Source organism: Pinus tabuliformis, chromosome X (genome assembly GCF_031772625.1).
Source record: "Pinus tabuliformis cultivar Carrire ecotype Pingquan chromosome X, CPIR1, whole genome shotgun sequence".
Classification (NCBI taxonomy): domain Eukaryota; kingdom Viridiplantae; phylum Streptophyta; class Pinopsida; order Pinales; family Pinaceae; genus Pinus; species Pinus tabuliformis.
In genome coordinates, this window is record NC_142308.1 from 825,876,644 (window position 1) to 825,898,494 (window position 21,851).

At 38.8% G+C, this 21,851-nt stretch overlaps 1 pseudogene; it reads right to left on the minus strand.

The window, feature by feature from the left end:
• LOC149142315 (asparagine--tRNA ligase, cytoplasmic 1-like) overlaps nucleotides 1-21,851 on the minus strand; it is a 36,847-nt pseudogene that overhangs the window by 11,612 nt on the left and 3,384 nt on the right.

Consider the following 21,851-nt stretch of genomic DNA (forward strand, 5'->3'; position numbering starts at 1 on the left):
GGCTTATATCGCAATTGTCCTATCACTGTTTCCGGCAAGGCTGTCTCAATCGACATCAAGTTCATTGATGCCCCATTAGATTATAACATCCTCTTAGGTCGTAGTTACACCTATGCTATGTCATTTTTCGCATATGTGGTTTTTCGTATGATGTGCTTCCCTCATAATGGAAAGATCGTCACTATTGATCAAATAAACGAGGGATTGAAGAAAATATCATCTTGGGGGCACAAAGCACCCTGGAAGAAATTGATGCTTACACTAAGTTATTCAAAGAATTTTGTGATGTATTTTCCTAGTCTTATTATGAAATTCTTGGGCTTGATCCCTCCACATTGACACTTGGCCCAATGCCATCCCTAGCCACCAAAAGCAAAGTCCTATCCATCCTTCCAAACGTGAAGCTATCAAAGCTAAAATTGATAAGGTCAAGTAGGTTGGTTTCGTCTATCCTATTGAATACCCTCTTATTTATAACAAATTATTGGGTTGATATCGAAAATGGAAAATAATAAAAGTTGAAATTGATAAGCTCAAGAAGGTTGGTTTCATCTATTCTATCGAATACCCTCTTATTTATAACAAAGTATTGGGTTGATCTCAAAAATGGAAAATAATAAAATAATATTGACCAAATCAAGATTTAACCATTAGGAATACTTTATTATATTTTTTGGTTTAAAAATCCCATTCCTGCACCAGATTCATAGTAAGCTGTTGGAGAATTCAGAGAGGAGGTGAAGGGCCTAAATCTTGTGGAGATCATAGTAGAAAAAGCGACCATTAGAATCAGGATCTGCAAGTTTGAGGTAGGTGGCCTAAGCTTAGTCATCAATTTTGGTGGATTATATTTTCATATTAGGGCTTCAGATAATTGGGGGAAACCCTTTATCTTCCTCATGGCTAGAGCACACATTTTGGACCCTGTTTTGCATTCCGAAGCACAGAAACTAGGCCAATAAATGAGTCCAATGTAGTTTTGAGGGAAAATATTGCGTTTTGGGATGAGAAGAAAAGAAGGATGGGGGGGTCTCTATTGATCTAAAGCTTTGAACCAATGGTGTGTTCCTTTGACTTTGAATTGAAAAAACATAATGGTATATTACATGTATGGAAGAGCTAAAGGTGTTGTGGTGAGAACAGGATTTGGAAACTCGTTTTGTTGAGATTCAGGGGAACCAAGCAGTCAGAAGGGTTTTAGCATGCCATGGGGTGTTGAAGTTCTTGGAGAACCCATTGATGATCGCTAGTGAGCCACTGCTATCTAGGATTGTGAGCTATTTGGATCTAGATATTGAGGCCTTTGTAGTTCAGGGGCATAAGATCAAGATCATTATCGAGGACATATAATTTTTTACAGGACTTGCGCTAGGGGTGGTGCGAGAGATACATCCGGTGTTGCATTGTGGGAGGGAGATTTTTTATCATCATTGCGTACTGGGTGTTCGTTCAAAGGGCACAACCATCTAGATTAGTGATTTAGAGAGGCTTGAGACATAGGTTACAGCCACAGTAGTGTTGCAGATCTTCGGTAGTCATGCCTTTCATCACATCACTAGGGGGAAGATGATGCTTTTGGAGAGTGTATTGGCAGGGGCATACTATGGGTGGGCCCAGATGATGTTGTCATCGTTGAAAGTACAGTTGACACTATGCAGGTAAAGGACCAATAATAACTATTCATTTGGGATATTTTTGTGCTCACTCTTCTTTGAGAAGATCCTGACCATCCGACCACATGTATAGGTCTGCGATGGGTGCCCACAGGACCCCAGGATGCTTCGTTGGGGGTAGCTATTGTGACAAGGTGGAGGAGGGGGAGTTGGATGGGTATTTTTACCTGAGTTATTTTCACATTGGGACCATATGCCATTATACATAGATGATTATCTGTATATTGGAATGAACTATTAGGGAGATCTTGACTTACCACTTCCACCAAGACGAGCATGGGGTTTAGATGATAAGTGAAAGTTGTTCCTAGAGTCGATGGGATATACAGGACAAGCTGTAGTGCCTGGGGCTGCAGATCAGGGTGGTTCGACATCAAAACAGAGATTAGGTGGTGATGATCTACTGGAGGATCTCCATCGTAGGTTCGACGTGCTACTACCCATGGTGATAGAGCACAGATGGAATGAGTTATAAAATCGGTATACATATGAGTGCGCTAGTATTCCCTCAGAATGGAGAGCTATAATGAGGTGCATATTTATGGCCAGTCAGGAAGTTCGAGACTTACGGGATGGTGGGATGGAGCCATTGGCTCGGGAACCTCAAGATGATAAGGATTGGGCATAGGGACATGTGGGTCCCCATTTTTGTTTTGTTGTAACATGTGATGAGCATGTCAGATGTATTTAGCGTAATGGACTCCAAAAACTATATGTTGGATATTATGATACATAGTTTGGTTATGCATCTTTTATAACTTTTTTGGTTCGCCATTTGTTTATGCTATGGATGTCTTCCTTTATATGCATGTGATAAATTCAAATCTAGAATGTTATTTGCAATGGTATCTACATAATGAATTTGGGCTCTAGGAACATGACTGAATGTAATGGATTTGAACTCATATGCGAAAATATTAACTTGTAGATATTTTCTAAATAGTGCAATATTACGCACATGATAAGAATCATTCAATTGTGTGACAAGTAGCAAGGAATCAAGACAAACATGAAGGTGAAGGATGCGATGATCAAGGGAATCAAATAAAAAACCTATCATAATATCATATCTTGGTTATTGGTGGTAGATCCAATGCAGAGCCCATTGGAGTGAACTATTGAATGCAAGGGTGTAAAAATGTCCCAAGTTGCTAAGGCTAGATTCCTGGAGAAGCAACTCATGCCATCGACATAATCGATATGAGGTATGGATGATGGATCCATATGAAAGACACAAGAAAACAATGAGTGAGGTGATGGGTGTTGAAAGCTACCTAAATGTAAGGAAAAGAAAAAGATATATGCATTCCAGTGGGAAATTCTATGCGTAAAATTTGTTTAGGTAGAGTGCATTGTGAGGGTTAGGAAGGATTTCTCCTTCTGGACCCTCTAAAATGTATGCCCCTTTTCCCAAACACTTATGGATGATGTAAGGACCTAACTGTAATGATTCAAACTTCCCATGCCCCAGGCCATCAAGAGCCTGGTCATAGATGAGAACAAGGTCGCCTTCATGGAAGGTACAAGGGTGGAATTTTCGATCATACTGAGATTTGGTGCACTTTTTGGCCGCTTCAATGGCTTTCAATGCAACATAGTTGTCTTCATTGGAATGCTCTAGCATGATAAGTCATTGTTCTAGAGGTTAGGTGTCTGGGAGGAGTTTGAAAACAAGGTGGAGGGAGAGGATTTTACACTCAATTGGTAAGAATCCCTCCTCTTCGAAAATGAGGTGGAAAGGAATGAATCGAATGGTGGTTTCGAAAGAAGTTCTATAGGCCCAAAAATCAAGGAAGAGAATAACATGTCAGTTGGTATTGTGTTTGTTCACTGTCCACTGAAGCATAGTTTTAAGGATTTTTTTTTCAGCTTCAACTTGGCCATTGCCTTGGGGGTAGTAAGATGATGAATATTGGTGTTCGAAGCCCAAAAGACATGATAGCTCACACTAGAGCTCATCTTCAAAGTGTCAGCCATTTTCAAAGACCAATTGTTTCAGAAACCCAAATCAAGTGATAACATGGTTAAAGAAAAAGAGAGCTACAGTAGATGCGGTGTTATTGAACATTAGCATGGCTTCAGCCCATTTGGTGAAATAGTCGATGACCACAATAATATACTTATGGTGATTAGAAGATGGAGGTCAACACTCCATAAAGTCAATATCCCATTTACAGAAAGGACCATATATGATGACATGATGGAGGGGAGAAGGTGGATCTTGTGCCTTAGGGGCATATAATTGACAATTGGGATAATGTTTGACTGCCTTAATGCAATCATTAAAGAGAGAAGGAAAAAAGTATCTGACGCACATGATTTTCTAGGAAGTGGTCATTCTATAGAGGTGACCACCACAAGCGCCACCATGGAAGGCATTAAGCACTTTATCATCTTCGGCATGGGTGAGACAATGAAAGAGGACAATGTCGACATCTTGATGATAAAGATCGTTTCCAATGAGGTGATAGCGAGGGGCTTGATGTTGAATATGTTGTCGATCATCATGATTGATATGGTGGGCCAATTTATGGGTTCACAAATAGGTAAGGATGTTTCCATACCAAGGATCATCTGAGGTAATGGCAAACAAGTGTTCATATTGAAGGTCATCATTTACCAGCATATCAAGTGCACCAGTGGGAAATGCATAAATGAATTCAACAAGGGCTAAAACTTTCTTACTCTTGTGTGTAACAAATTCAAGATCGAATTCTTGAAGGATAATGATCCAACAAGCATACCTCCCATTAATGATCCATCGACTCAGCAGGAAGTCCATGGGGTTGGAATTAGTCACAACTTTGGTGGTACGTGTAAGGATATGATGATGAAGCTTTTGAAGAAAGAACACAACAACCAGTGCCAGTTTTTCTTCATGTGAATAGGACACAATGGGACCATGAAGGTTCTTACTGACATAATAGATGAAATTCTCATTCCTAGCACCATATTCTTGGATTAGGACCACAACGATTGAATCGGCGACCAAAAAGATATACAAAATGAATCACTCTCAAAGTTAGGTGGACTAATCAAGGGAGCGGAATTTAGACCATGTTTGAGGGCATCGAAAGACTATTAAACTTAGTCATCCCAAAAGAATGGAGTGTTAGATTGAAGGAGTCTAAGGAACCCATGTGCAGTGATGTCATAGGTAGGGATAAACCTATGCGTCTTTGGACACAATGAAGCCCAAAATTCGGTTGGAAAGAGCACAAAAGACACAGTTAAGGGGGTTGAGTCAGATGTTTTACATGTGACATCAAAGGAAGATGGTACACAAATCATGAAGGTGTTGAGACCGAAGTTTGGAACGAGTGGTGATATCATATAGATATGAAATGATAACATTAGCCAAGTCATGGAAACAATAAGTCATGGCATGTTGAACCATCTAGTGTATTCGATAGGATATATTAAACCATCATGCTTGAGCGTATCGATTTTAGCTTTGATATATTCACATTTGGAAGGATGGATAGGCCTTTTATTTTGGCGGGATAGTGATGGCATCAGGCCAAGTGTTAATGTGATATTAAAAAATGGTAGAATCAATTTCAGGCATTTCAGAAAAGACCAAGAGAAAAAATCACAGAATTCTTTAAATAACTTAGTGTAAGCATAGATTTCTTCCGGGGTGCATTGTGCCCCCAAGATGATATTTTCTTTGATCCCTAGTTTATTCGAAATGTTGGTTTTGATAGTAGGGGAGATGTTAGCCATATTTCCTTCTTTGAAAGCATCTGGTGTAGGAATGGGATTTTTAAACCAATCAACTTCACCATGGAAGAATTCTTTAGACTCCATAGCATATTGGTCGTGGGTTTTCTGCAAAAGGAAGTATGCACGATGGTGGATATAATAATCATCCCAAGGATAATCAGGTGTGGTCATGGATTCCATGATGTCTTCATTAGAATGGAAAATGGAGAGACTAGAGGAAGAGAGACCACATGATGAAGAGGAGATACTTGAGAGATCTTCATGAGAGACACAGTTCACATATTCATCATCCAGGTTGGGAGACAGGTGACTAGTAGATGTGAAGTCTACTAATGTTGAGACTGAAGTGTTCGTTGAAGAAGGTTCAACAAAATCACAATAGGAGACGTTTAGAGAGTCCCAACATATCGATCCCATGGATGACAACAGGTAGAGAATAGGAGTGGTATTATTTGTCATCTCAACATCAAGGGGAGGGATCATGATGGGTGTTTGAAAGACCTCTTGCTCTGGCATAGGAGTGGGACCAGAACCCACTGTTAGAGGAGAGGTGGAACCACTACGAGCGACCTCTAATTCAAGATGGGGATAGTGATGAGAATAATGACCATAATTATCACATAAATAATAAGGGTGATTCGTGCATAATGATTTGTTCTTCTTAACACTTGTTGAAGGAGATCTACAAAAGTGTATGTTAATCCTCCTTTGTGGGACGGGTCCTTTGATGTCCTTGATGCTTCAATGATCGTTTCTCTCTCTCAATATGTGAAAAACCCAAAACAGTGTGTAGAACTTAAGTGGGAGCTCAAATGCAAGAAGACGATACTGGTGACAATGATAATGATCATGGTGAAGAATGAATGGAAAACCCTCTTATTTATAACAAATTATTGGGTTGATCTCGAAAATGGAGAATAGTAAAATAATATTGATCGAATCAAGATCTAACCATTAGGAATCCTTTATTATATTTTTTGGAGAGGGGAAAAGATATTTAAAATGGTCAAATGTCTTTATTTAGAAATAATTAACAAATAAATTTACTAATTAATTATTTTGCGAGGATTAAGAATGGTGTGAAATTGAAATAATTATTAATTTAATATGGATTTAACAATTATTCCAATAATAGAATTAAGGAATAATAAATAAATAATGATTGTTTAATTATTCCTAGGTGATTTAGTTAAATGTGACACGGAATAATTATCAAATAATTATTTCATAATTATTCATAGAGAAAATTAAATAAATAATGATTTATTCAATTATTCTCATGGGGTTTTTAAATTTTAATCAGAAATAATTTATTAAAAATGGTTTACTAAATTATTTCCCATAGTGAAAGTAATTTTACTATGGTAAAATTAATCCTACATGGTGTATTTCGATCTGCCTAGTTAGAAATGGCTGGGTGAGCATTTTTTGGTGATAACACAAAGAAAAAATGCATACAGGGTATTTCAAAATAGGTCCAACCTATAAATCTGCAAAGGAAATTTTAGGCTCAACCATCCAAAATTCCTCTAAATGCCTTGATGTATGAGAATTTTTGGCATGGAATATTAGACCAAATGTGTACACACTATTATGTGCACAACCATAGGTCTCAACCTGGAGATGACCACAGACAGTCAAGAATTCTTGGTGGGCAATGAAGTCCTGGGTAAATCTGATCTTCCCGTATTTTTGTAGAATGCCAGGTTTCAATCTATACCTTTCTTTGATTTTTAAGAGTTGATCTTTAGACTTTCAAAGCTCATATATTGCAGCACTAATTATTGACTTATCAAGCTTGGTTTGCCTTCAGACTCATACCTTTTCACCTTTCTCTTTAACAAGGAACTTAGTAGCTTCTAAATCAGCTTCAAACAGTGTTTAGGCAGGGGCCACTCTTAATGTTACCTTGAGAAGTGGATCTTAGATAGACCTTATCCCCCATAAATTTTGTGATATTAGTGAATAAATTGGGGCTATTTTTGTGTGAATCACTTTGGCTACCTAGAGACCCTAATACTCATAAGAACAACCCTCTGATGTTACATGCATGACCCCATATCCCAAAAAAATGTAGGCACTAATCTACCTAAAATTATAGAATCTCTAAAAACCATTTATGTTTCCTAAGCTCTTTATTGTTCCCATTCTATACTATGGACATTGAGATTAGTAACCATAGGGGATAACCCCTAGGCTATCATTCACATAGTCTAAAGTTAGAAAGGCAAAGCTACTGAGATGATAGTGGGTAGCTTGCCTAAGTTTCCCTTGGGGTCTCACAACTTGTGCTAAGGGACTTTTGCAGCAACCTAGGAGTTAACAAAGAGTATTGCATATATGTACATCTTCATGTCAAATTTACATTGTGGAATTCTATATTTTTATTAGCCTCTCACATTTGATAGGAAGACATTCAAGACTAATCAAATGCATCCATCATTAACAAATGGATGGATATCATTCCAAAAAACTCTCACCTTTATAAAATAATAATTTTTTGATTAACAGATTGAATTTCTAATTGAGATTGTGTTAGTGTTGAAACGTATATGCAATTAAATGTAGTCTTTCATATTGTTGACATAATTTTTTGTCAAATTATAATACTTTTAGATTAAATTTGACTTGTCTCATGGACCCATGACTACATTTTTTCCCTTTTCCAACCTTAATTTCATTCTCCCTTCATATTTCCAAACTCTAGCCATTTTCTATTTTCCCATTCTTTTCAATTTAACTCTAGCCATATCCCATATTATTTCATTTATTATAACACATTTAAACTTTAAACCAAAAACCATTTAAACTCTAACCATATCCCATATTATTTCATTTATTATAACACATTTAAACTTTAAACCAAAAACCATTTAAACTCTAACCATATCCAGTTTAACTCTAGCCTTGCATTATTGTTGTTAACTCTCATGCCTCAGCCATACCTCTATTCCTTTTGTTAATACGTTGTTACATGGCTTGAAAGCCTTTACACTTCTAATTTTTGCTCTGCTGCAAGAGATCTCGGCCCCACAGTTCCACGTATACAAAAATTGACTCCCCTGCCTTCTTTCTAATTGCGATTGGGCAATAATAATCACAACCCACAATAACTAAGGCACATTCCCCCGACCATTGCAATTACCATTGCAATTGTGATATGCGTGGAACCCCACTGGATTCGAAATACTATGTGCTAAGTTTTAATACATTTTGGGTTTGGGTCTATGGTTAACACTCCCTGCCAATTGTGATAAAGTCCCCCACGCCGATTGCAATATTGCAAGTTTCGTAGCCTCGCCGATTGTGATAAGTCCTTTCCCGCTGAATGAGATATCAAAAATGGGGATCTCACAAGTCTTACGTCCCTCCTCTGCCACCTCCTCTCTGATTGTAATGCGATAAAGCCAACGGACGCGATATTTTATATATTGCAGTTTTTGAAGTTTTAGGTCCATCGTGTCGGCAAAACAGGAAAAATCATGGTAAAATTCCCCTCCTCTATTGTAATTATGATAATACAACGACTCGGATCAATGACCCAAATTTAATCATCTTGGATCAGCTAACCAAGATCAACGGTTCATAATCCTCCTTGATGGTCAAATCGGTTCATTTTTTGTGCTCTCGATCACGGTTTCTCATTATTTTTCATGTAATTTCCTCCATTTACAAAGCACCAAATGATCACGGCCTCCTTTCACAGAGAACCAAATCATCCATTCTACCTCCACTCAAACAGAATGCAGAAAAACAGGGACATCAGCGTAGTTCATTAGCCAGTAGGACTAACAGTAATGTCTATTTGGGGTCTTAGTTGCCGCCAGAATGCCCAAAACAACACCAGAAACTCAACCGACCAATATTATTAGCAGTTTGAAACTATTTTTATAAATTGTTGTAACAAATCTTGAATTCTGTTTCAAGATATTTATTTTTGTAAATAATAGTATAAATACTTCATATTTTGAAGTATTGTGCATTGGATGTTTGTGAATCATAGCTTGGAGCTACTGTACATTTTGCAATAGTATAACAGGAAGTTGCAGTTATTATCTGGGGATTCTTGTGGTATGCTTCTGTGACAATTCTTTTCTCTAATATTTTTTTTCCTACCATATCTATGCTTTCTTGTGATCATCTCATGAGTTTTAAACATAATTCATAAGTTATATGCTTTGTTTTGATGATATCTTCATGCAAGTGTACTTTCTTCTTGATGAATGAATTCATGGTTACATGTTGATTCCGACCTTTTTCCTTTTCATCTCTGCACTACCCTGAAAACCTATTTCTATCAATGGACATGCCTACCTTGCCCCATTATATCTCTGCAATTGATAACTAGAAACCTTAGCCTAGTTCGTAGATCTATGAGCTTCATCCAACAAACCATAAAATCAAACACCCCTGAGCTTAATATCTAGCCTAACATGTGAATTCTCTCTCCAGTCATTTTATTGGTTGTGAGACCTTTGAGAGAGCCCGCTCTGATTTGGTAGTGCTAGCTGCCAAGTCTAAAGATTGGTTTGAGGTTACCTCCTTGGCTTCCTTTCTTAGCCGTGGGACGCTGAGGAGTGCTAACATTTTGGAAACCATACTGGGGAAGTGGACAATTTCATATTCCTCCGGAAATATTATCAAAGTTTATATTTGATTTGCTGATGGTGGTTAGTAGTCAGACACATATGAAGGATGAACCATTCACCTGGAAACTCCAGTCAACTTTCAACCTAATTTGAAGACTCCACTAGAGGATGAACCCTACCAACAAAAACATGAAAAGACAATATGGAAAGATCGGGTATTCAACTTAGGATTTCATCCAAGACATTATATGATTTATTGTAAATTATTTCTTCTCTTTTCTTGAGAATGTCAAGATGGTTTTCGAATTGTTGTGTTGTACAACAACCCCCCATTTCATAAAATTTTACTTTCAAAATTATAATATGAAATGGGTCCCTTTTAGATTAAATTGGTATCAACTTATCATTCCTCAAAAGTTCCGAAAAGAAACAAAGCATTATAAACCTTTTGAGACAATATATAATCGGTCTTATAATAAAATATGAATAATTCTTTATTATTGCGATAAAGCGATCGCAAGATCGCATATCGCAATAACAAAGGATGCATAACAAAATACACATTGGTTTTCCCCGATGCGACAAGCGCGAATAATTATCAGATATCGGGAAGGTAAGCAATTGTAATAAAAGGCCACTCTCTTTGCTCTGATGCGATATCGCTATCGGCGATCGGGGAATGTAACATGCATGCAAATAAAAGCCCTCTTCTAAAAAGCTCCCGATACGAATTGGCGATATCGCTATCAGCGATCGGGGATCCCGTAATGACACCAATATAACAACTTAAGCATTCCTCCGATCCCCGATTGTGATAAAGCTAAGCGCGACTTTCAAAAAGGATTGATAAGGCTTAGGTATATTATGTTGAATTATTATTAAAAGCCTTTCCCTTCCCGATAGTGATTCACTTGCGCCCAACCGCCAAAACATCAAAGCCACGCTTAAAGGAATTATTCGGCCAATAAACAATATGATGAGCATTTAAATGATTAACAAGTTTAAACAACCAATTAATGGAGCAGTAATGCCAAAATCTCTTCAGAGATTGTATCTGTGACCACCTTATGTTAATCCTCCATTATTCATTGATTGATATAACTCTTTTATATTTGGTTTGCACCACCTATTCTCCGCATTACGTTCATTTTTATCTCCTGTGCAGAGCTCCTCCGAAGCAGCAAATTTAGGCCAAATGGGGAAGAAGTCTAAGAAATTTGGAACAACTTCAGCTTCCGTAGTAACAGGACAACACATTGCCGATCCAGGACCAAGTAAAAAAGGATTAATCTCAAACACCACATGTCTTGGTCTCGGTAATACTACTTGGCAGAGCATCTATAATCTGGTTGATGCCAAAGAGCCTCAGGAAACATCAGTACAAGCTACAACAGACTCAATCCGGAAGTCCGAGGCAATCCTAAAGGATTTGGCCGATTCTTACCTATAATGGATAGTGACTCGAGAGCAAATTATTCCATACATAGATGTGGTAAGATGGGCGGTTGAGGAAATTCCAATTACAAACAGAACATTTTTCACTATCGACGGGAGAGTATTCGGTTCATTTCAACCCGATGATTTGAGACAAATGTACCATTTTCCCGAACCAGAGAAGAAGTATAACAAAGAATTCCTAGAGAAGTTCAAAGATGAAAATGAAATGGAATCAGCACCTATATGACAATGGAGACAAAACCCAGCGAAACACAAGCATGAGTCCTCGGGTAAGTACTCTGTTGATTCCTTGTGTTCTCCTTATTGTTATGCTGGAGCAATGATGTGTAGAATTTTGGGGTTGCATGATTCCTCAAACTTTTCCATAGAGATGGTACCTTTAATGGAAGTAGCATGCAATAGAGAAATAATGGATTGGGGGAATATATTATCTGATAAGTTAGCAACAGCTATTCTTGAGTTCAGAAACAAATCCCGCGTTACTGAAAGGTTCATTCCTCCAATTTACTTTAGTGCCTACATCTTAGATACTCTTTGTTTTAACTCTGAATTTCCTATGCTGGGGTGGAGATGAACTCCACAGGACCCCTTTCCCATTCATATCTATCACCAGAAGTTGTGGAAAACCTATTATAAGCACCACCTATATCAAGTTTGCAATGGATTTATGTTACCCATTTACTATGCAATTTTTGACAAACCTGCTCCTAAGATTTCCTCACAAGCACAGATTGACTTGACAGCCGTAGGAACTTGGTTTGGAGAAGAAAAATTTACATATGTAAGAGTTTTTGGCAGTCATGCCAGGCCTCATGTCCTCCCCTTGTATATACCCGACAAAATATTGGCTCAAGAGATAGCATATCAGCTTACATCCAAAGGAGTTACACAGACTCTGAGGAATAAAAAGAAGCAAGTCTGGCCTCCTTTTCCTCTAAGGTGTGGTGTTTACACTCTGCATGACTACAAGCATGCAGAGAAAGAAGCAGAAAAGATAAATACACTGAATCTTGCCACTCTTCCTAACAGACGATTTGATCGAAACAAAGTCATCTATAATGCACTAGAACAGGCAAAACTCACTAAATTTGAATATAAAAATGATGAGTTCGATGACCTATTCTCCTGGGCCGAGTCATTATTTCAGGTTCAAGCGCTAGCTAAAATGAGATATCACGATGACGGGTTAGTCGAATTTAACAAACTTAGAGAGCAGAGGTTGCAAACTTTGCCTCTAGATTTGTTAGCCACTGCCCCGATGACACAGTCAAGCGAGCTTGAATAGCGACTTACCAATGAACCTCCTGCTACATCAGAAATTTTTGAAGAGGAAGCGCAGAGGAAAGAAAAAGAGGAAGCACAGAGGAAAGAACAAGAGAGAATATGTGAAGAGGAATAGAAAAGGTAGCAAGAGCAGAGTAGCAAGGATGTGAATTTCGATACCCAGATTGACCCAAGGTTGCGCTAGGAATGGCAGCAATTCGATTCAATCATACGTAATCTAGAAAGCTCAAGAGAAGCCGATACATCCAAAGTAGCCGATACACAAGATACAACATCAAAAGAGGTTCCAAGCGAAGGAACCAACGGCCTAACCCATACAACAGACTTAGAAATAATTCCCAAAGATCCTTCAGATCAAATCATTTTGCAAGTGGAGGATATACCTCCATTGGATGTCTTTTACAGCCCAAAGCACAGGGCCGTAGTAAAGCGACAGAGGAAAAGGAGAAGGATTGATCAACCTTCCCTGTTCCCTGAACAAATAGTGACAGCCAACGTAGTTTGGAAGGAGGAGTTTGATCCTTCTGATGACCTAACAAAATTGTCCCAATATGCTGGAGCCTATTCGGCGGCCACCATGGAAAAGGCATTGGAAGTGAGTAATTTGTTAAAAGAAAAAGACCAGGCAATCGCTTCGTTACAAGCACAGCTATTGGAGGCACAACAGAAAGCAGAACAATTAGAACAGCAATTGTCCACGCAGCAACAGATAAATAATCAATTGAACAAGCAGTTGCATGAAGAGAAATAGAGGGTATATTCGAGTGCGATTCAAAAGCAGAAAGAACTATCGGAGGCATTAGCAAAATTGAAAGCAATAAATGAACATATGGTAAAGACAAAAGATGAGAAAATTTCTCAATTATCGGGTCAAATAGAGAAGTTCAAGAGTCTTCCGCAGCCTGCCGATTTCAGAGCAGAAGCACTATAGATTAATAAGGCACTGGTAACACAAATAAGATTATTATGTCATAAAATTGCTCAAGTTGAACCCCTGTGTGACATAACAACATCAATAATCGATAAATCAGTCGATGCTAGACAAGACTTAGAGCAGGCCGATGAGACCTTAACAAATTTTCTTAATTGGCAGGACACTAATGAGGGACAGGCAGCAAATTTGCCTAAAATCTTAGAATCCCATAAAGAAATCCTATTTATGGAGTGGCAGTCCCAGTTAATGAAGGCAGAGAGAGCAGTTTCTAGATGCAAATTATCCACAAGTAATTTGATTGAATTAATTAACAATACTCTCTATTTATCTAATATGATCTCTTAGTGTACACCAGGTAAATTACTATCAGCCAAAACATTGGAGCAATCATGTTATCAAGAGCTGGAAAAGAATGGGAGATTGATCACAGGTATTAAAAGTTTAACTTGGGACACCTATTGGTTGTTCCTAGTAAAACCATACAGCCAGAGAGCCGCCCTCAAGTGCCTAACAGATGCAATCGAGTGTATCATTCCCGATATACACGATGCCACCTATGCTGCTCAACTCAATTCTCGTCTCAGCCGCCCTCAAGAAGTGGAACCGATGCTAGCGATATGCCAACTCAGGTCGAAAGGAAAATAGCCAGAGTGATGAATCATGCTGCCGACTACTAGATTGCTATGGGGGAGATATTCAAGATCAAGTTGTACCAATTTAGTAGCATTTTAATTTTGTAGTTAGTTAGTTTAATTAAGTATTTATAGACACTTTCATGTATTTAGAAGGGGTCATAAGTTTTTGTATATGACTTAAACCTAAAGTTGCATTACTGTACTTCAGGTATATTTTTTTATAAAGACTGGCCAATTATTCCAATTTTGATAACGAAGCTTTTATGTGGATGTGCATTACTGCCTTTATTTAAAAGTATTTCTGAGTCGGAAGAAGGAATTCGAATTGCGATTAATGTTGGGAATGATTTGCAGCTCATATGGTATTACTATCTATATCTGAATTCATTCTTTTTATGTGAATTGTTATTTGATCATTCTTGCTATTATTGAATATATGCATGTGTTTTAACATCATTCTTTATACTTTCCACTATTGGATGTTTACAATGTGCTTTTCTTCTAATCATACATGTATCAGTAATATAAAAAGATAAGTGTAACAATGTTTTATTAATTACTTTGTTCAACTATTTGAACAAAGCAATTATTATATGAATGAATGTCTATGTTTATTGAATAGAGTCATCTATATGCCTATTGATGAACATAGATCATCAAACGCTGCACTTAAGATTAGAAGCTTCCTGGGATAGAATAGTCATTTGTATTTTCGCCTTTAGATTAAGTCATCTGTTCATTATCACTTATTAGAAAACCAGTCACTCATCCATCCCCTTTTTATTCATTACTGGGAAACTGGTCCCATTATATCCAGTCGGAGCCACCATCCCAAACAGAAAAGGATCTGTATTAAGGTCTGGACCAGGTGGTCATCCCCCGATGTTGATGCAACGATTTTCAAGGCATCAACACAAATTTATATTGTACTTGAGAAAATATCCTAGACCTGCATTTTATTCCTTTCCTTTGAATATTGTGAATACAAATTCTCCTTACACTTTTGATTTTGATCAAGTCCCCTCTTATGAAAATTATTTTGATCATATTCAACTTGATGAGCCTCAAGAGATCAAGAATAGTCCCATAGCTTCTGTACATACTCCCATACCTTGTAAAATTCCAGATAGGTACAAGCCTCCCATCTTACCTCCTATACTCCATTACTTCCCTCGATATTATTACAAGTATCTTCCCAGGTTTGATGGGGAATATGGTAACATCACTGCTGAAAAAAACATTCATAGTTTTGAAAACTTTCTTGACCTTTTGGAGGTTGAAGAAGATGATGTTAGTATCAAGATTTTTTCTCTATATTTGCAAGGTGAAGCCAAGAAATGGTTCAAGAACTTGCCAGCTACAAGCATTTTCGATTTCTACAAGTTTGTGAAAGTCTTCTTTGATAAATGGGTGATCAAGAGAATCCTTTTCTCATTTTACAAGAATATAATCATTTGAAAAGACATCCAGGAGAAACAGTGGAATACTTTTCAAATAGGTTCAATCAAGTATACCATTCAATCCCTGCTAATATCAAACCGCCTCCCGGTTTAGCTCTCTTACACTACCCGGATTCCTTTGATCCAGAAATGGAATTTCAATTGAGAGAAAGGGACCCTACCACACTCAAAAAAATGCAGGACAGTGAAATAGCTATGGAAGATAATCTGCTGGTCAAAAGGTCAAAGTTGAAGGAAGTAGACTGGGAGAATATAGAGAAGGAGCACCTAACATCTTCAGAAATGAAGCTCGACATTTTGGTAAGCACAATGGAATAAATGATGTAAAGGATCACCATGAGATATGAACTTGTTGTTCAAAAACACCATGTCCCACTTATTGCAGAAGAAGAAGAGGTTGTTGATCCTAACCATTTTGCTGCTAAACCCAGTTACTATAGATCAGAAAATGATTGTTTTTTGTATTCATTTATGGATAGTCATGAAAATGGATTTGTAGATCAATTTGTGGAGAAGAAATCTGTTGATCTAATGTGCATGCTTGATGACATTCCTTATATTGATGAGTTACCCAAGTATGATCAGTATGATGATGACTATGTTGTCGAAATCGAGGCTGACTTTTCAAAGCAATCAACGACATGTTTTTGGGAGGAGGAAGTTCAGTTACAAAAACTCAAATATAGTACTCAGCCTATGCATATCAATCAGGACAACAATGAAGAAAATGTAGAAGTTTTCAAAGTAAGTGAAAGGTATTTTCCCTTATGTTTCACTTCATTTCAATTTCTGAGAGAATTTTCCCAAAATTAGAAATCAGCGATCTTTCAGTTTTGATATTGAGCACGAAGAAGGCAATGAAATTCCTGATTAGGACTCCTTACCCTTTTGTTTCTCCTCATTTTCAAAAATAAGAGAAAACTATAAGGTTTCCAAGGAAGAAAATAAGAAAGTTGACAACAGTTGGAAATCTTCTCCTGAAATTGTTGAGAATGTTGTTTGTAATATAGAGCCTTTTTTCAATCCGCAATCATAGTTAGCAACATTCAATTTGAAAATGTAGCTAAAAATGTGGAACATGAAGAGCTTATACAAGATCATGCAGTTTCATTAGAACTGGTCCAAAACAACTTAAAACAACCTCCTCATATTTGTTGTTGGCTTAGTGGGTCCTGACCCAGGTTCAGAGTTAGTTGCGCCAAACAAATCCCTACACTATGGGCCCTTTCGGCATCAATTTGCGGAATACAAACTGAAGTATCACCCGAAGCGGTATGGGGGGATGCTAGAACCATGTTTCTACACCCAGACATCAGCGTGATGTTGTTTTATGCCCTAGATCCGTCTTTGTGCAGATCGATAAGCCCTTATGGCTTATCAATGTAACTTCCTTTAATTAGCCTCTAGACCTCAACGAAGGTCTACAACTGGCTTTCACAGACCCTAAAAAAGTGAATTAGCTACTTACACACATTATAGATTACTCTTAACCTAGTATTTACTCAGGCCTAATTAAGTGTTCAATATTTTTAACATACAATGATATAATCTTCATGTAAGCACTTTACATCAATTGCGTTTAGATAACAATATAGATCTAGTAAAGTCACGCATCAATACATCATTATTTCACAAAAGCATCATTTTTCACAACATAAATCGCATTCATTTGTAATAGAAGTAAAGAGATAAAACACTGGAATTTCTGGAATAATCTTCTTTTATTGATATTTAGTTAAGCTTACAGACTCAAGACTTCCCTGTGCACTTAGCTATAGGGGTTCGTGCACTCAGTTGTGGACTCTACTCTAGGCCTCTGTGCACTCAACTACATAGCCTTTCTTCTACCTTCAGCACTAACTTAGACTCCTTCTGTCATACCCATAGACAACTTCTATTCTTCTTCATGCTTTAGAATCTCTAAGACACACCTATTTATACAATCCCATGGTCTGCGGACCATGGGTAGATCTTAAAAAGCTGACTCGACTTACATAAAATAGGGTTAAACCATTTTTGACTCTTTAATTAACTATGTGTTCTGCGACCATAATTTGCGGAGACTTTATATCTTTATACATCAAAACTTGGGCTTTTTCCCCAAAACTTGGGCTTTTGCCCCAAAATTGACCCAGGGGACCCCATCCCAACAGGCTCCCAACACAAAGATCGTGACTCGCCCTTGAGTCACTTGGCCAATGCAGAGATATTTTTTCAAAGATCCCCCATTTCCACTTGAGAAACCACTACTTCATCCGTGCTCTACGTGGCTTCCTTCTTGACTTGTTCTACCAGTTGCTATGTGGTCGGTCCTGCGCTATCCTGCTTAATCTTCTACTACGTACTCTGCAAGTTCGCCAACTTTTCCTTTATGTTGGTTGAGGCTATGTTGGATTCATCCAACCACGGTCCCAACTTGGCCTTAAGGATTTCCTCTTTATTGTGTGCCTCTTCGACCTATGTAAGGAGCTCCTTAGCCTCCTGTAGCTTGGCGAGGTGTTGTGTTGTAGCAATGGTGCACAATGTTTCCCTTACTTCGTTGTATGGATGCTAGAGCTTGCTGACCTATGTATTTAATACCTACAGGGTGGGATCTTCCTGCAAGGTCATTACTACTTCCATATCCTGCTCAAACAACCCGGTGCATTCCACAACCACCGCATCCACCCTAGCGAATCCATCCTTAAAAATGACTTCGTGTTGTTCCCTAACCTCTGGTGGGGTTGAGGCTGTGACTTCAGCTCTAGTTCAGTGATTTTCATATTCATCTTGAACTGAACTCTGGCCATCTATGCCTTAGCATCGTGCATGCCCACAACAAGTTTTTTGATCTTGGCCTCCAATGGTGCTTCCTCAGGTATGTGAAACTCCAACATTGTCCTGCATGATTCTGCCACCATGACCGCCAACTGAGCACTCTGCGCCTGGATGGTTTCTTTTTCTTTCAAGGCCACTGTCTTCTCAGTGAACATGTACTCGTTGTTCACTCGATATTCACTTATGAGGCCGAGGGCACGTTGCTCTTGTGCTCTTAACTCTGTCATAACATCTGTCTACAGCGTGTGAAGCTACTCATTGGGGAGTGCGGCGAGGTTGAGACCGATGTTCTTTAGAGAACTCATGATGACTTTCTCATCGACTGCCTCTACGCTCAATGATCCTTATGGTAACGTGACTGCCTGGAGATCTAGTGATCTGACCATCTCTACTATAGATCCTTCTATTCCCTGATATAACATGGTGGAAGTTTGCCTTAAACTCTCTGTATTCTAATAGCTTCTCAAACACTATTGGGGAAAACCTCGACTTTTGGTTGATGGCCATGCGAAAAATCACCTCCATCAACACTAAAAAAACTTTGGTCTTTGTGACCCGCGTGACGTCTTTGTCGGCCAAAGGGAGGAAAAGTGGTAGCCTCCGGTAATCCTTTCTCCAGGGGAGGAAACTGACTATCCTCCGGTAGTTCCCAAGGCACTAGCACGATGGAGAGGAACAACCATGTGTAGTGGAAGGTTTTTCTCTCATCCTGAGTTTCAGGACAATTCAAAAGGAACTCACTACAGAGGCAATGCGACCAATTGAACTACATGCCCTTCACGCACTATGTAGCCAATGAAATTATGGCACCAAAACCTCATCCTTACGACATTTTCTCATGACCTTTCCAACTAAGATTTGTGTAGAAACTTTCACTGCAGGGTTTGTGATGGATGTGATGGAGTACCCTCATGGCTTTTTGATCATATTGAACTTTTCGTTCATCTTCTCTGCAAGGTTGCGATCACTTGTCTTTCCGCCAAACTCCTTGGATGGATTCAAGCTTGAGTGCAGTAAAAGCGTGATCCGATGGATTAGCATATCTGTAATCGAGATCGGCACGCTTAGCCATAAACACCTTTCATGCACCAATGTCAGCAACTGCTTGATACAAATGAGGTTGATGTTGGAGCGGTGGTAGTGGGCCACCCATAATAGGTTCAAAAACCCTAACTGATTCACTTCGCGAATCCACTCGACCGACTCCAACGTGGTGACACCATATTCCTTGTAATATACCCTCTTCATATAATTCTCTATCGCAAGGTGGGGGAACCTCTCGTGGTCTGACAAATCCTAGTCATCCAGCTTTAAATGGGGCACCTGTGCTAGGCACGGTCCTTCAAATGTGATGCTCTCGGGTAGTAAGGGCATGTGAATCAAGAATTTCTCTGTGTCTGAGTCTTTGGTTATCTTCAGTTTTCCCTTACGTAGAGGGATATAATTCTACAACTTGGAGATAGGCTCCATGCCCTTGACATCTATATACTCAGCACCCTCTTTGGCCTCCAAATCTACCACTTTCCCCTTATCCTTCATGGACTGTTTATCTTTCTTCTGGGCCTAGGTAGAAGAGTGCTTCCTCGGTGACTCGCACACCGACATCATCCACTTCTGCTTGTCTTTCTTGGGCTTGCAGGCTTCTCTCACTGGTGTAGGCTTCATTCGAGGTGACCTCAATGCCGTAGGCACAACAGCGAGAGCCTCCATGCTCACAACCTCTGGAGTAGCTCCCTTAGAGGCGACATTTCCTCTAGTGCTTGCGATTTCGCCTGGTACGGACATCGTGTTTAGAATAAACAACTAGGTATCCTCAGGTAATCTATAAAATACAAAGCTAGCAACCAAATTTGTAAAACCCTGAGGATTCATAAACGATGGAAAACACAAAGAAAAAATTCTAAGGATGCAAAGTGTTTTTTTCTGGATGGCCACATGTAATTTATAGGCAAATTTGAATTCAAATTCGACCGTTCCCCCAAAAATTCGTCCATAAATGCTGATTTAGCGGCAGATATTCAAAGATTTCATTCTTAGATTCAACCTTAAATGTCCCCCCCCTCTCCTCTTAACCATCTCTTGGCTGTAAAATCATGAATAGTTACAGTAATGGTCATTTTCTGGATGTGCTTTGTAGTATCTCCCCTCATAGTGCAGCTCCCTTCGCACATCTACTGACATTGAGACACCACCCTCTGTCATGCAACCCCTCGATCATGTAGTTCCACCCACCAAGCAGTGTAGTTTATAGTATCATACTCCCTTATAGCTGCCTGGAGCGTTAAGACTATCCTGTCGCCATGTAGTCATTAGGATGGATCCCCTGTGTGTGGCTTCAATTGGCTTCCATTTACCCTTCCCAAGAATGGTTCTCCATTCAACTTTGCAAGCTGAACTATTCCACCATATATAATTTCTTTGACGACATATGGCCATAGCCAGTGCATCTAAAAATTCCCTGGAAACTTAGCAAACTTATTGTCATATAGTAAAACTAAATCATTTACCTTGAAGGTGTGTAGTTTACTGTTCTGATCATGCCAGGATTTTTCATGCTTCTTCTGAACCTATTGATGGAATCTAGCCAAAAACCTATCTTCCTCGAGCTCCATTAGCTACATGAGCCGTTCTTCTAAGGCTCAGTTGTCCATCATTCGTATGAAAGTCGCTATGTGTAGACTCGATACGATATATTCTATCGGAATTACAACCTCTACACCATAAACAAATCAGAAAGGCATCTAACCTGTTAGCTTTTTGCAAGTAGTTCTGTATGGCCATAACACCACTGGTATGCGTACGTGGCAATCATTCCATTGCACATTGCAAATCTTCGTCAGTGCATTCTAAAATATCTTATTGAAAGCCTCAACTATTCCATTGGCATAAGGATGATATGGCGTACTCTTCTGATGGTAAACTTAGAACCCCTCTATCAGTGCATTGATCGTTTCATTAAGAAATGTGTATTGCGATCACTCATCAATACCTTCTAGAAACCAAACCTGGTCAACACATATTCAAACAAAAACTTTGCCTTTGTTGCCCCTGTACAGTCCTTCACAGGCTGTGCCTCCGCCCATCTGGTCAAATATTCAATCGCGATGAAGATGTAGTGTGCACCTGTTTTCTTTCCTGGGGCCTGAATCAACCCTATAAAATAAATGGCCCATTTCTCAAATGGTTGTAATGACACCTGCGGATTCAAAGGCAGCTCATCCCTCCATGATAGCCTGCCTTTCCTTTGATGTGCATCACATGCCTTACAATATGCT